Source organism: Mastomys coucha, unplaced genomic scaffold (genome assembly GCF_008632895.1).
Source record: "Mastomys coucha isolate ucsf_1 unplaced genomic scaffold, UCSF_Mcou_1 pScaffold17, whole genome shotgun sequence".
Lineage (NCBI taxonomy): Eukaryota > Metazoa > Chordata > Mammalia > Rodentia > Muridae > Mastomys > Mastomys coucha.
In genome coordinates this window covers 22,521,248-22,533,347 of record NW_022196899.1, presented here as the reverse complement: position 1 = coordinate 22,533,347, position 12,100 = coordinate 22,521,248, and positions in this window count along the sequence as shown.

Genomic DNA, 12,100 nt, shown 5'->3' with positions numbered 1-12,100 from the left:
GTACTTTGTCTATGCTCCAGTAGACTGTGAGCAGAAGTGACCAGGGACACTTGAAGGCTGAAGAATCTAAGAAGGTCCAAGCATCTGTGTCTCATGAAGACGCTTTTCCACTGGTGTGTAGATAATGGCAGCCAGGGACATGCTAGCAAAAGCACGGGATGCAAAACAAAACGAAACAAAATTAAAAAAGACAAGACAAAAAAGTCAGGATCCCTGGCCTACTTAAAGGGGAAGCTCTGGGCAGAACAAAGGTATGTGTTTTGAACTGTTATATGAGAAATAAGCTGTAGTGTTCTGGCCACAGGCTTTGGGGTTTGTTGTTACGGAGGCTCATTGTTACAATGAGTATTGTTTGAATGTGAGAACAAAGTACTTATCCTTTCTGCTGGTGATGTAGAGCCTCTTAAGGAGAACTCTGTCTGCTTCATAGGATAGCATCTCTCCTTTCTAAACTTTAGATTTTTAGGGCAATTTGATAATTAATTAATTAATTTCTTGTCTTTGTGCATGGGTGTGTGCATGTGTGAGTGTGTGTGTGTGTGTGTGTGTGTGTGTGTGTGTGTGTAGTGTGTTGGTTAGGGGACAACCACAGGAGTTATTTCTACCTTCTACCTCCTTGAGGCAGGGTCTCTTGTTTCTTCTGCATAGCTTAGTTCAGGCTAGCTAGCTCAGGAACTTTAATTCTCCTGTCTTTACATCCACCCATACCTGACTTTTTAATGTGGTTTCCAGGGATCAAGCTCAGGTTGTCTGTCTCATATCACAAGTGTGATTTATCTCTGAGCCTTCTCTCTGGCCCTCAGCTCTTAGATCCATTTGAACTAGAGATAAGACCTGAGTACAGGTTGGGAGTGGTAAGGCATGGCTTTTTTGGCTCCTACTTTGTTCTGGGGTTAATGCATAGGCCAAATATAGGTGTAATAGAAAGCAAGGACATCAGTTATCAGTGCCAGAACAATGTAAATTTCCATTCAGCATTTTCTGATAGAAATGTGTGAGACCAACCATGGTCATAGGACCTTCATTATTGTCACCACAGGCCCTTGACTGACAAACATAGCCATGGAAACTTTGTCCCTGCTTATTGTTGCCTCTTTCCTGTCACTGCCCAGAGAAATTAAGACTTCCCAAGGACATCTCTGCTGACCTTAAGGACTGAAGACACTGTCTTGTGGCTGAAAGACAAGAAAAACTTCTCATCCTGTCGGCCAGATCTGGCTTTGGTTCCTATGACAAATCTGCAAAATGCCTTCTCTTCTTCTGCTGGCAATTGAACTGGATTGTGATTAATGCCTGGACCATTGGAACTGGTTATCTGGGGCCATGACATCTTTAGGGCCAAAGATGCAATTCGTGGACCAGGGGTGGTGATCTAGCCAGGTGGACAAGGGCAATTAGAAAGTCCTGTGGGAGGCGAAAGGTGAATGCTTGACGTTAGGAAAGTTGTGGCCTTTTAAATTTGCACTAGAGACTGAATAAAAAGACACAGTCTGAGGAGGGACAGAGATATTCTGGTTTCTAGAAGGCTAGGACCAGCATTGCAACAAAACTGACTTTAGAGATCAAACATAGTGAAAGCCAAGCCCACGGTTACAGGAAACACAGGAAAAGGTCAAAGTGCTGTTCTCAGAGTTCCCTGGTCCTGAGTCATAAAGTGTCTGGGCTGGACTCACCAGTCCTCTTCTTGCTCAGGGCTGAAGCCACAGGCAAGGGTTACAAGGTCCAAAGTAGAAAGCTTCAGGGATCATCGGTGCCGGCAGTCTCTGGCGTATGAAATTTCCACTGCTAGAATTAAAAATTTGATTAATGCAACACATAAATGCACTATTAACATATGAGTATTTCCCAAGAGAGGTAGTTAATATCTGTATGCCTGCATTTGACAGGGTGGATGAGACTTCCTTTGACTGATAAGTCCTTCTGGGGGAGAGAAGTGACCTGACCTATTTAGTAAACTTTACTAAAAAAAAAAAAAAAAAAAAAAAAAAATCTCAATTTTCATGTTTTTATTTAATCACTCTGTTGTCATCTCCATGCCCACACCATAATCTTCATAGCATAACTTGCCAAAAGACATGGAGTAAGGAAGTAACTTCGTAAAGCTGTCCCTTCTCAGGGTGGATTAAATATCCGTGCTCTGAAGTTTGGAAGGGCGGATTAAATATCCATGCTCTGAAGTTTGGCACTGTGACTTTAAGGCTCAGTGCTGTAGAACACAATCCTTTCAGCCTGGAAGCTATGTCTGTCTGTATCATGGAAGCTGTGACGACTTTCAAGAGAGCCTCGGGATCAGATCTGTTGTCATCCCCTCATAGACCCCACAGGAGAGCCTCGGGATCAGATCTGTTGTCATCCCCTCATAGACCCCACAGGAGAGCCTCAGGATCAGATCTGTTGTCATTCCCTCATAGACCCCCACAGGAGATTTCGGCCACTTCTTTCTTTACCTTCCTCTGAACTCTGTGCAATTCCTCCCTCAGACGCACATGGTCTTGGAAGGTGGAGCACATGAACCATACAAGATTGACTGTAGGGAGGACACCATCACACAGCTATGGAAAGCTCTCATCTATGCTTGGAGCAGTTGTCTTGGGGCTAACTATGCTTCTGTAACTCCTCACCCAGTGAACCCACTGGCTTACTGTGCTAGACCTTGTGGTAATCTGTCCTTGGCACCCTACCTGGGGCCAGTCGACATCTGCTCCTGTTACTCGGGGGAAAGTTCATGCAGCCGTCTGTAAAATATGAATGGGATGCTGTGAACAGAAACTTCAGTTGCTCAGAGAGGGGTTGCTGATCACCATGGATCTTGGAGATGGAGGCCACATGAAAAGGAACTCCATGTGGGTTTCTTTGTTACTGTAGCTTACCTAGCCTAGGCTGACTACACAGTGCAGAGACAAGATTCCAACCCTGAAGACATGTTTTCTGTCAAGAAGCTAGCTTTGAATAAAACCCTGAGAAATTTTCAGGAGAACATGGCTAGCCTGAGGGCCCTGCCTGGGGATGGATGTACTTACTATAAACTGCAGAGAGGAGCTGACCTCCTTGGGAAGTGCTGAGTCAGGGTAAGAGGAAGCAAGTGATGACAGAGATGAGTCCCTTCGTTTCCAGATGTTCCCTCTGGCTTGGCTTAGCAGCAGCCAGTACAGCTAGAATCCAACCAGGCCATGACACTGTGGCGGCTTCACTTCTCAGCTTCCTACCCACCAGGAAGAAGTTGGAATGCTTCTCTTTATGAAGGAAACTTCCCAGATTCTCTTATGAAGACCCACAGACAGCAATAACAACAAAACCTGATGTTTTGATGAAAACTAGGCCAGGCCTTCAGGTCAAACGTGACGGTGCTATTTAGCTTGATATATTAGGCTGGGAAAACAAGGAAACAAGCAAGCAAGTGAGCAAACAAGCCGAAGAATGCCTCTGGCAGTTTTCCCTTTTGGACTTCAAAAAAATGGAGTCAGCAACCTCTTCTTTGTTTGGATTTACCCCAGGATTCCACGCCACTCGGGAACACTCAGCTTGGGCCAACAGCCTAGAGAATTGTCGCTGAAGGGTTTCGTCTGTCTTTTTTTTCCTGAGGTCCACTCAGTCAGGTGGCAGCTGAGGTGGGCAGTGTATTCTGCTGTGTTCATATAACAACATGAACTGTAGTTTCTGTATTCAGGGCGAGGGGACATCCTAGGACCTGCAGACAAGCACGCTCATCGTTCATTTGGTTTGAAGCATCTTTGAGCCGCTGTTTCATCTGGCCCAAGTAATGGATCATTGGGGGAACCTGATGGATTGGCACCTGAGTTCTCACCTCTCTCTCTCTTTATATTCTTGGAATTCAGAGTACTCTCCTGTTCTATTTTACAGTCTATTCTTTCTTGAGAAACGTACAAAAGGACATTGTACAGAAGAAAGCCCAAGGGTTGACACAAATCATAGTTTACATATAAAAAAGCAAATGATTACTGAGACATCCTTTGTTCCATGGAACATCATGGACCAACATTCATTGGCTCATGATAAAAGTTCGGATGATTACCCCCATGCCAAGAGTCTTTCTTTGTTATTTAGGGGACAAACACATTTTCTTCACTGTAGCAGTGTTACTGATAACAGTGGTACATTTGGTCAGCTGCGAGTCAGGACCTGCAGTGCAGGGCAGCTAGGACTAGGGTCAGTTTTTGGAAGTTGCTGCAGCTTGGAGACACATTCGTTGTTGTTGTTCTCCGTTTTATTTCTATGGGGGATTTACTACTCCAGAAATGAGTTTCCGTGCAGTGCTGAGCAAGCCCCGACTTCTGTAGAGTCGGCTATATTGAATACTCTAAGGACCCTCATCTATCAAGTTCAAGGATGTTTTCGCTGCCATACTTTGTAGACCTGGAGGGCTATAGCCTAAGTGGCTTTGTGTGATACTTTGTTTAGGTCACATGCTATTTTACCTGTAAGAATGATGTCATGGGAAAAGAAAGAAGAAGAAAAACTGGGGAAAATCAAGCAAGCAAGCAAAGAAAAAACAGTCCAGTGTGTTAAAATAGCAGGCTAAGACTGAGCACCAAGGTGTGGATGTGGTGATTCCCTTGGTTAATCTGTCTTAAGTTCCCAAATGACCCCAGCACACAAGGAGGCTCTCAGCTCAGCACTTACTGCATGAGCTGCATAAAAGAGAGGATTTGTAATGTTTACCCCTAGACAGGAATTTTGGCATTTCATAAAATCTCCCCTATTCTTGTCATTAAACAACTAGTATCAGATAAAACATTCTCAGCCATCCAGCTTTCTTTCATCTAGACAGTTTTGAATAGCACAGGGAGAACGTGTTACCACCAAGTTGCTTAAACTAGTGGATTGACTTGGAATCACATCTGCGGTGGTATAATTTGGTGAAATAAATTTATCCCAGTGAGGATGCTGCATCCATATAAGTTACTATATCTGTTTCTCTGATAAAACACCAAGACCAAAAGCAACTTATAGAAGAAAGAATAATTCATCTTATAGTTCCAGAGAGACAGAGTCTGTCCTGGTAGGGAGGCACTGCGGCAAGTGTCAAAAGCAGGGGACAGAGAGATCACACCTTCAACTGAAAATGGAAAGCAGAGAATGAACTAGAAATGGGGCAGGGCTATTAATTTTCAAAGTGAACTCTAGTGAGACACTTCCTGTATCAAGGTTTCATACCATACCCCAAGTCGTGCCATCAACTGAGGACCAGGTATTCAAATATCCGAGCCCACGGGAAACATTTCTCATTCAAACAACCACAGGACCTAGTGTGTCGTTTTGTTCATAATCATTGCTAATTTTCACTTAAACAAAATGTAGGTTTATTGATTTAGTATGTATGACCAAATGCATGTGCATGCTTGATATTCCAGGAGGCCAGAGGAGGGGGTCATCTAATCTGGAACTTTGAGCTGCCATGTGGGTGCTGGGAACTGAACCTGGGTCCTGGGTCCTCTGGAAGAGCAGCAAGTGCTCTTTAATGCCAAGCCATCTTACCAGGTCCTCATTTTTACTTTTAAAAACTAGATTGTCCCTGGGAAGATGCCACTGCTCTAACAAGCCTTAGCTGATTCAATATTATTATCTTTGGTATATATATATATATATATATATATATATATATATATATATATATATGTGTGTGTGTGTGTGTGTATATATATATATATATATACACACACATATATATACATATTACAAAGCTCAGTTGAATATTCCTCAAGAATGATGCTGTGGAATCAACTGTGTTCCTGTCTACTTTGTGTGTGGAAACCCTAACTGCTAGCCCCAGAATGCTCTGAATTTGGATATAGAGCTTTCAAAGGTAATTAAGTTAAACTAGGGAATTAAAGTGGGCTCTCATTCACTCCCATGGCATTGTATCTTTACTAACAGGTAAATCTGAATGCTAGGAGATGCTCAGGGTATGAATGGACAGAGTCAAGACTGTGGGAAGACACAGGGAGGTGACCAAGTGGAAGAAGTCCTTGGGAGAGCCCAGTCTGTAGCACATTGATCTTGGTCACCCAGTCTTCCACAGGATAAATTTCTACTGCTTAACCTACCCCTCTGTGGCGTTTTCGTTACGACAGCCACAGCTAACTAATACAGATAATAGCATCTTATACTTGTCTAAGCGCATCCTTGCCCTCTTGTGCCTCATGAAATGTTCAGGGTGCAATTTAGACAGCATTTAACACCTATCATATCTATCTCATCTGCACTCGTATTATATTTTCAATTTGCTCATTAAACACACTTAATATAATTTACTTCATGATACACTTCTATTGGGTTCTCAGAACTTGTGTCCAACGTTAGTGAGCATGACTTAGCTGTTTGTTTGAATAGGTGATTTATGCTTCTGGTTAATATTTTAGACAGTATGAAAGATGATAGGGCAGGGCATGTGGCTAACTCATCCCTCAATTCCCTGTGCCCTAAGTTTTGTTCCCTAGAGGCAACTGTTACTATCAGTGTATTCTTTAACTTTCTAGAGATATATATGTCTTTGTTGAAGACACGTGTATGTGCCATATATACAAAGAAGATAGACATGTAATATACAGTTATGCAAATCTATGTTTTATGAAAATTTTTATGTAGGCATAAACATGAAAAGGGTGTGTATCACACTCTCTGTTTCTGTGTTTAATTTTGTTTCAGAAATGTAGTTGTATGAGGGCTCTGTAGTTACAGTGCCTGTGTGAGGGCTCTGTGGTTACAGTGCCCGTGTGAGGGCTCTGTGGTTACAGTGCCTGTGTGAGGGCTCTGTGGTTACAGTGCCTCCTGATCTTGCTAAGGATACAGGTTCAGTTCCCAGCCCACACATCAGGTGGCTCACAATTGTCTGTAACTGAGATCCAGGGGATTCAGTGCCCTTTGGCTTTCCTAGATACCTGTGCATATGTGGAGCAGGTAAACTCAAGCACACACATATTCACACACACAAACATACATGCACTCATACACACAACACACATACAAGCACACATATACACACAAGCACACACTATTTTTGATTACAAAAATGGCAGTGCAGGTGTGGCTGCTGGTTGGTTGCCTACGATCATACAAACAGTACTAATGACGTTCAGTGGGTTGTCTAAAGCAGGGGAAGGGGGACAGGCGATAATGGGAGAAGTACATATGGGGGAGATTGGAGGAATAGAAAGGGGGAGTTAGAGGCAGATGTGACCAAGATACCATATACATACTCACACACACACACACACACACACACACACACACACACACACACACGAGACTCTGTGTGTGTGTGTGTAAAATTGTTAAAGATTCAGTTTTAAAACACCAGAAATGGTAGTATAATGTACATACATTTTCTTTTTAGAGAGATTAATGGAACAAAATACTGTTGGAAATGTTCCGTACACAACATGAAAAGCCACCTTAATCCCTGCAGTTCATCTTGCTGCGCTTACTGTAAATGTGTTGCCCATGCAGTTTTCCCTGTTCTAAGGCACACTCACACCAGCCACTCACACAGTGGCCAGACAGGAAACATAAATTTTAAAGATGTTCCTTCTGGCAGCCTTTTCCTGATTGAAATTTTGAGTGACAGATTTAATCAGCTGATAAAGTGAGAGGCATTACTCAAAGGGTGCAGTTTCTAGACAACCCAAGCAAACAGTAACATTACAGTGGGCCTGCCCCAGACCCCAGGCGTCCGGTTCCTCTCCCCATGTAGGCACACACAGGCATCCCTCTTTACAGTACATCTTCCCTCTGAGCTTAGCCTTCACCAACATTGTTCCAAGAGAGTTAAAAGAACTTTAAAACAATCTGACATAAATGTAAATTCTAGACAGTCAACCTGTGTTTTTCTTGTTTCTGGTAAGTGATTGTTCCAAATTTGTATACATACTTTAATAGTTTTAATGGCACACCAGGGTAATTTTGTATTCTGGCCTTGTCTAAAATGAATCATAAACATTGCTGCTATGATATTTATATAACAATAGCCCCCTGTGATGGCATAAGGGTCTGTGTGGCCGATACATTATTTTTTTGACGTGTTAATACATGTACAACTGTAATGTTTGAGCTGTAGTTTGTAGCAATGACACATGTTTAATGACATTCATAAATGTTACTGAGCTCCAAGGTAATTGGCTATAAAATGGAGAACAGCTACCATAAATGAATATAATTAGTATTTTCTGTGCTTAGTAACCAAACCTTCTAGAGGAAATACTATAAAGCAATCACTTTAGATGCTCACCTAGAATTGGAACAGGTCTTTCTACTTCTTTAGCAGTGGGAAACTTTATTTAAAACAAACTGGAGGGAGCAAAATAAGATGGCTGAATTTGATCTGGTTAATCAGATGAGTTCTCTGACAGTTTAACAGGAATAATTCACCGTCTCTGTAACTGGTTAATTTAATCAGCAGATATTTATTAAACACCTGCTATGTGCCATGCCAGATGAGAGATCCAGAGGGAATGATCAAGATCCCTGTCTCATTAGAGTTCATAATCTAGATGAGAGAACAAATAGTAATTAAATAAGCAACACAGAAAATAATCGAAAGGCTAAAGTGATCAGGAGCGCAGTCATAGATAGAAATCATGGTGCCTGATGCACACAAGTGACCAGAGGCAGCTCACGATGTAGCTTGAAGTGGGGGTGGGGTGGGGGTGGGAAGAGTCCCACAAAGAGCATGGGGAAGATAAGAGTCCTTCACACAAGGATTGTGGAGAAGAGGGAACGGCAGGAGCAAAGGCCATGAGGTTTCACAGAAACTATCCTGTGAGGTGATTAGGACTGCGAGGACAGAGTGAGTGTGGCCCTTTGTGAAGGGGTAGAAAGGCCCCACTGTACACAACTAGGACACCAGAGCAGGGGGCTGGATTCCATTTACAGGGTGATGTAGAGTCAGGGAAAACCTTCAAGCAGATGGTCAACAAAATTACAGGTGTATTCAGAAAAAGCTTTTGGTAGATATGTGAAAAACAGATTGGAGAAGTATAGAAGTAAAAGTCAGTGAAGGAGCTGTTGGTACAGACTGGTGACGGTATGGTGGCTGGCCTCTGAGTGATGGCCATAGAGGTGACACCGTTGGACAGCAAAGAAGCCAGAGCTGTCATTTGAAATGTCTGTGACAGATGAGGGAAAGGAAGATGTCAGCTGAAACTTCAGTTTCAGGAAACACCAAATTCAGAATCAGGAAGCAAAAAAATCCAGAGGTTTCTCTCAGAACCTGACCTGTGGGGATGGATGGCCACTGAGGCCTCTGACTGGGAATAGAAGTGTGACCATGAGCCACATCGGTGTGCTCATGAGACTCCCAAAGGCAGTGTGTGTCTGGGAAAAGATGGGCTCCACACATGAATTCATAACATCCCAGAGATGCTCAGTCATGAGCAGAAATAAGTTCCCAGCTGGTAGAACATGGCCCTGAGAATTGACAGTGACATTTTCTCTATCACTGGCCCTTCAGTGCTCACAGATTCCCCAAAGAATGTCTTCTTTCAGATATTTTAGCTTTGTCTCTGCCTTCTGGTGGAGGGTCTCTGTTCTCCTGAACCTTCTAAGGGAGGAGAGTCATGATTGGTAGAGCTGGCACTCACTGTAAACAGCTCTGCACTGGAGTGCTGTTCTGCCATGGGTACTCTCATGGGTGGAAGTGGCTCTCCCTGAGAGCTACAACACTGTAAACCATTCTTTGTATCTCCCAACAGCTCAGGAGGCAGATCTGAGCCAGCAACTGTAGATCCTTTCCAGTGGAAGAATAAAGAGCTGGGTAGGATTTTTGAAAGGCTAAAGAGTTTTATAACTGAAGGAATTTATGAGTGAAGGCCACCAATGATAGGAAAGGTACTTCAGTCATAGGTTGTCAACCTCCGGTTAGCCCATCAGACCTCATCTAGTCCAAAACTCGTCATGCTGATTGTGAGTTCTCATCGCTCTTTTGGCTCCTCTGACCACACCCAATTCTTTCTCATCTAAGCATTTTTGTTTCCTTAATTGATTGCTGCATCCCCAAAGTGGTTTAACTAGGAGAATACATTGATGTGCTAGGGCTTGTAACAGGCATTTGTCAAGAATTGCTATAGAGATGCTATGCTTTGTTCCAGTTCTGAGTAGGTGATTTTGTCCAGTCATCTTTAGTTTGGAACATTGCATCTGTGGATGCTGCATTGTGAAGTACTGTGTGTAAGGCAGGCGGGGCTGAGGTTGGTTGATGGTGGTGGTTACAGTGTGTGTGTAGGAGGGGGCCAGTGAGTGTGGGCATGGGAGTTCTATGGTTTGTAGAGGCCAGAGGATGACTTTCAGAAGTTGGGTCTCTCTGTGGGATTTAGGGACTGAACTCAGGTTGTCAGGTTTGTACAGCATCCACTTTTACCTATGAGGCTATCACTCCAGCCCAAGCCACAGGCCTTGTGTTGGTGCAGGAAATCTAAACCCCACATATAAGGCATTGCTTCCTGTGACAAGCTGATACAGATGGTGAATAGTCTAGGAAACATGTGGCTTTACAAAAAGTGATGAAATCTAATACTCTGAGGATGCAATGAATTCAATGGCAAAACCATCATCTCCTCTGCCCTGATGTGCCAGCTCATCTCCCCTGCAATAGGCCACATTGTCTTCCTTGTCACAGGACAGCTCATCTCCCCTGCGATAGGCCACATTGTCTTCCTTGCCACAGGACAGCTCATCTGAGGCAAATGCATTATTTTCTGAGTACGTCTTTTCCTGTCTGACATTTTGTACTTGATTCATGTGAAGTATCTCTCTGACTGCATCTGAAATCAGTGACATGAGGCACATATTCTTCATCAAGATTCATAAATTTAGGGACCAGAAAGAGCATGAGGATGAATCCAGAGCCTCTGTTTTACTTTTCAAAAATGCAACTAGACAGTCAAGGGTTTGGGCCAAAATTACCCTGGGGCTGGAAAGATATGCCAGCCTTCCAGGCCTCTAGGCTGACAGGACTTCTTTTGAAAATGTTTGAGTTCAAGCCAGTGGAAAACTACTACCACTACCAAAGGGACCTGGATAGGATTTTATTTTCTTCAATTTTTCATTTCATGTAATTTTAATTTTTCTTTCTAGAAAATGGTAATAATATAAAATATGTTTTATGTGAGATACAGAGAGAGAATTATGTGTGTGATCATGGTTAGAATGCTAATACATTTCTGCCTAGGTCTTTCCTATGCATATTTAAAATAATTAATGCCTAGCATATGCAAATTTTCAGGGAGATCTAGTATATCAAATACAATTTTTTCCCTTGAAGCAGGGTTTCATGTAGCCCAGGATAGCCTTGTACTAGCTTTGTAAATAAGGATGACTTTGAGTTGTAACACCACCCTGATTATATAATAGCGGAGGTTAAATCCAGAGCTTCATGTATGCTAGGCAAGCCTTCTACAAACAGAGCCACAAGCCCAGACGCTAACATAGCCCTTTCTGATGACTTTAGCAGACTCAGGCAAATGGATACACTATGAGTCACTGAGTTTTTCAGTGAGTGCTGGGCACTAAGGAGAATGTGTTTTGCTATTAATTTGTAACATATAAACATATATAAGAAAAATATCAAAACATCTTATGACATGCAGCCTTTCTTACGAACAGTACATTCAATATTGAACTGTGTTGAATCAGATAGCCTTATTACTGGTAAACAAAACAATAATAGAAATAATGGTTGTCTCAGTCATTCTGAGTAAAAGAACGGTGACGTATAGTCCCCTTCAGGAAGTGAGGTTTCCTGGCACAAAGAGCTTGGATGCTATGCGTGGGGCCTCCATGTAGGAGGAGGAACATCAGGCAGAAACTGTACTGTAGAAGACCTAAGCGCAGGGGCCTTACGGGAAGGTGACACTCTCTTTAAAACCTGGAGAGGAGCTTGATTCAGAGTGAGACTTACAGGGAGTCGGGAGGGAGAGGCAGAGATCACCACCATAGCAGTTTCCCAAGAACAAAGGAAATACCAGCTCTGCAGCAGAGAGTGTGGAAGATCCAGGCAACATGAATTAAGAACTGTGAAATCATAGCAGCCTTATTTATAATAGCTAGAACCTGGAAACAACCCAGATGTCCCTCAACAGAGGAGTGG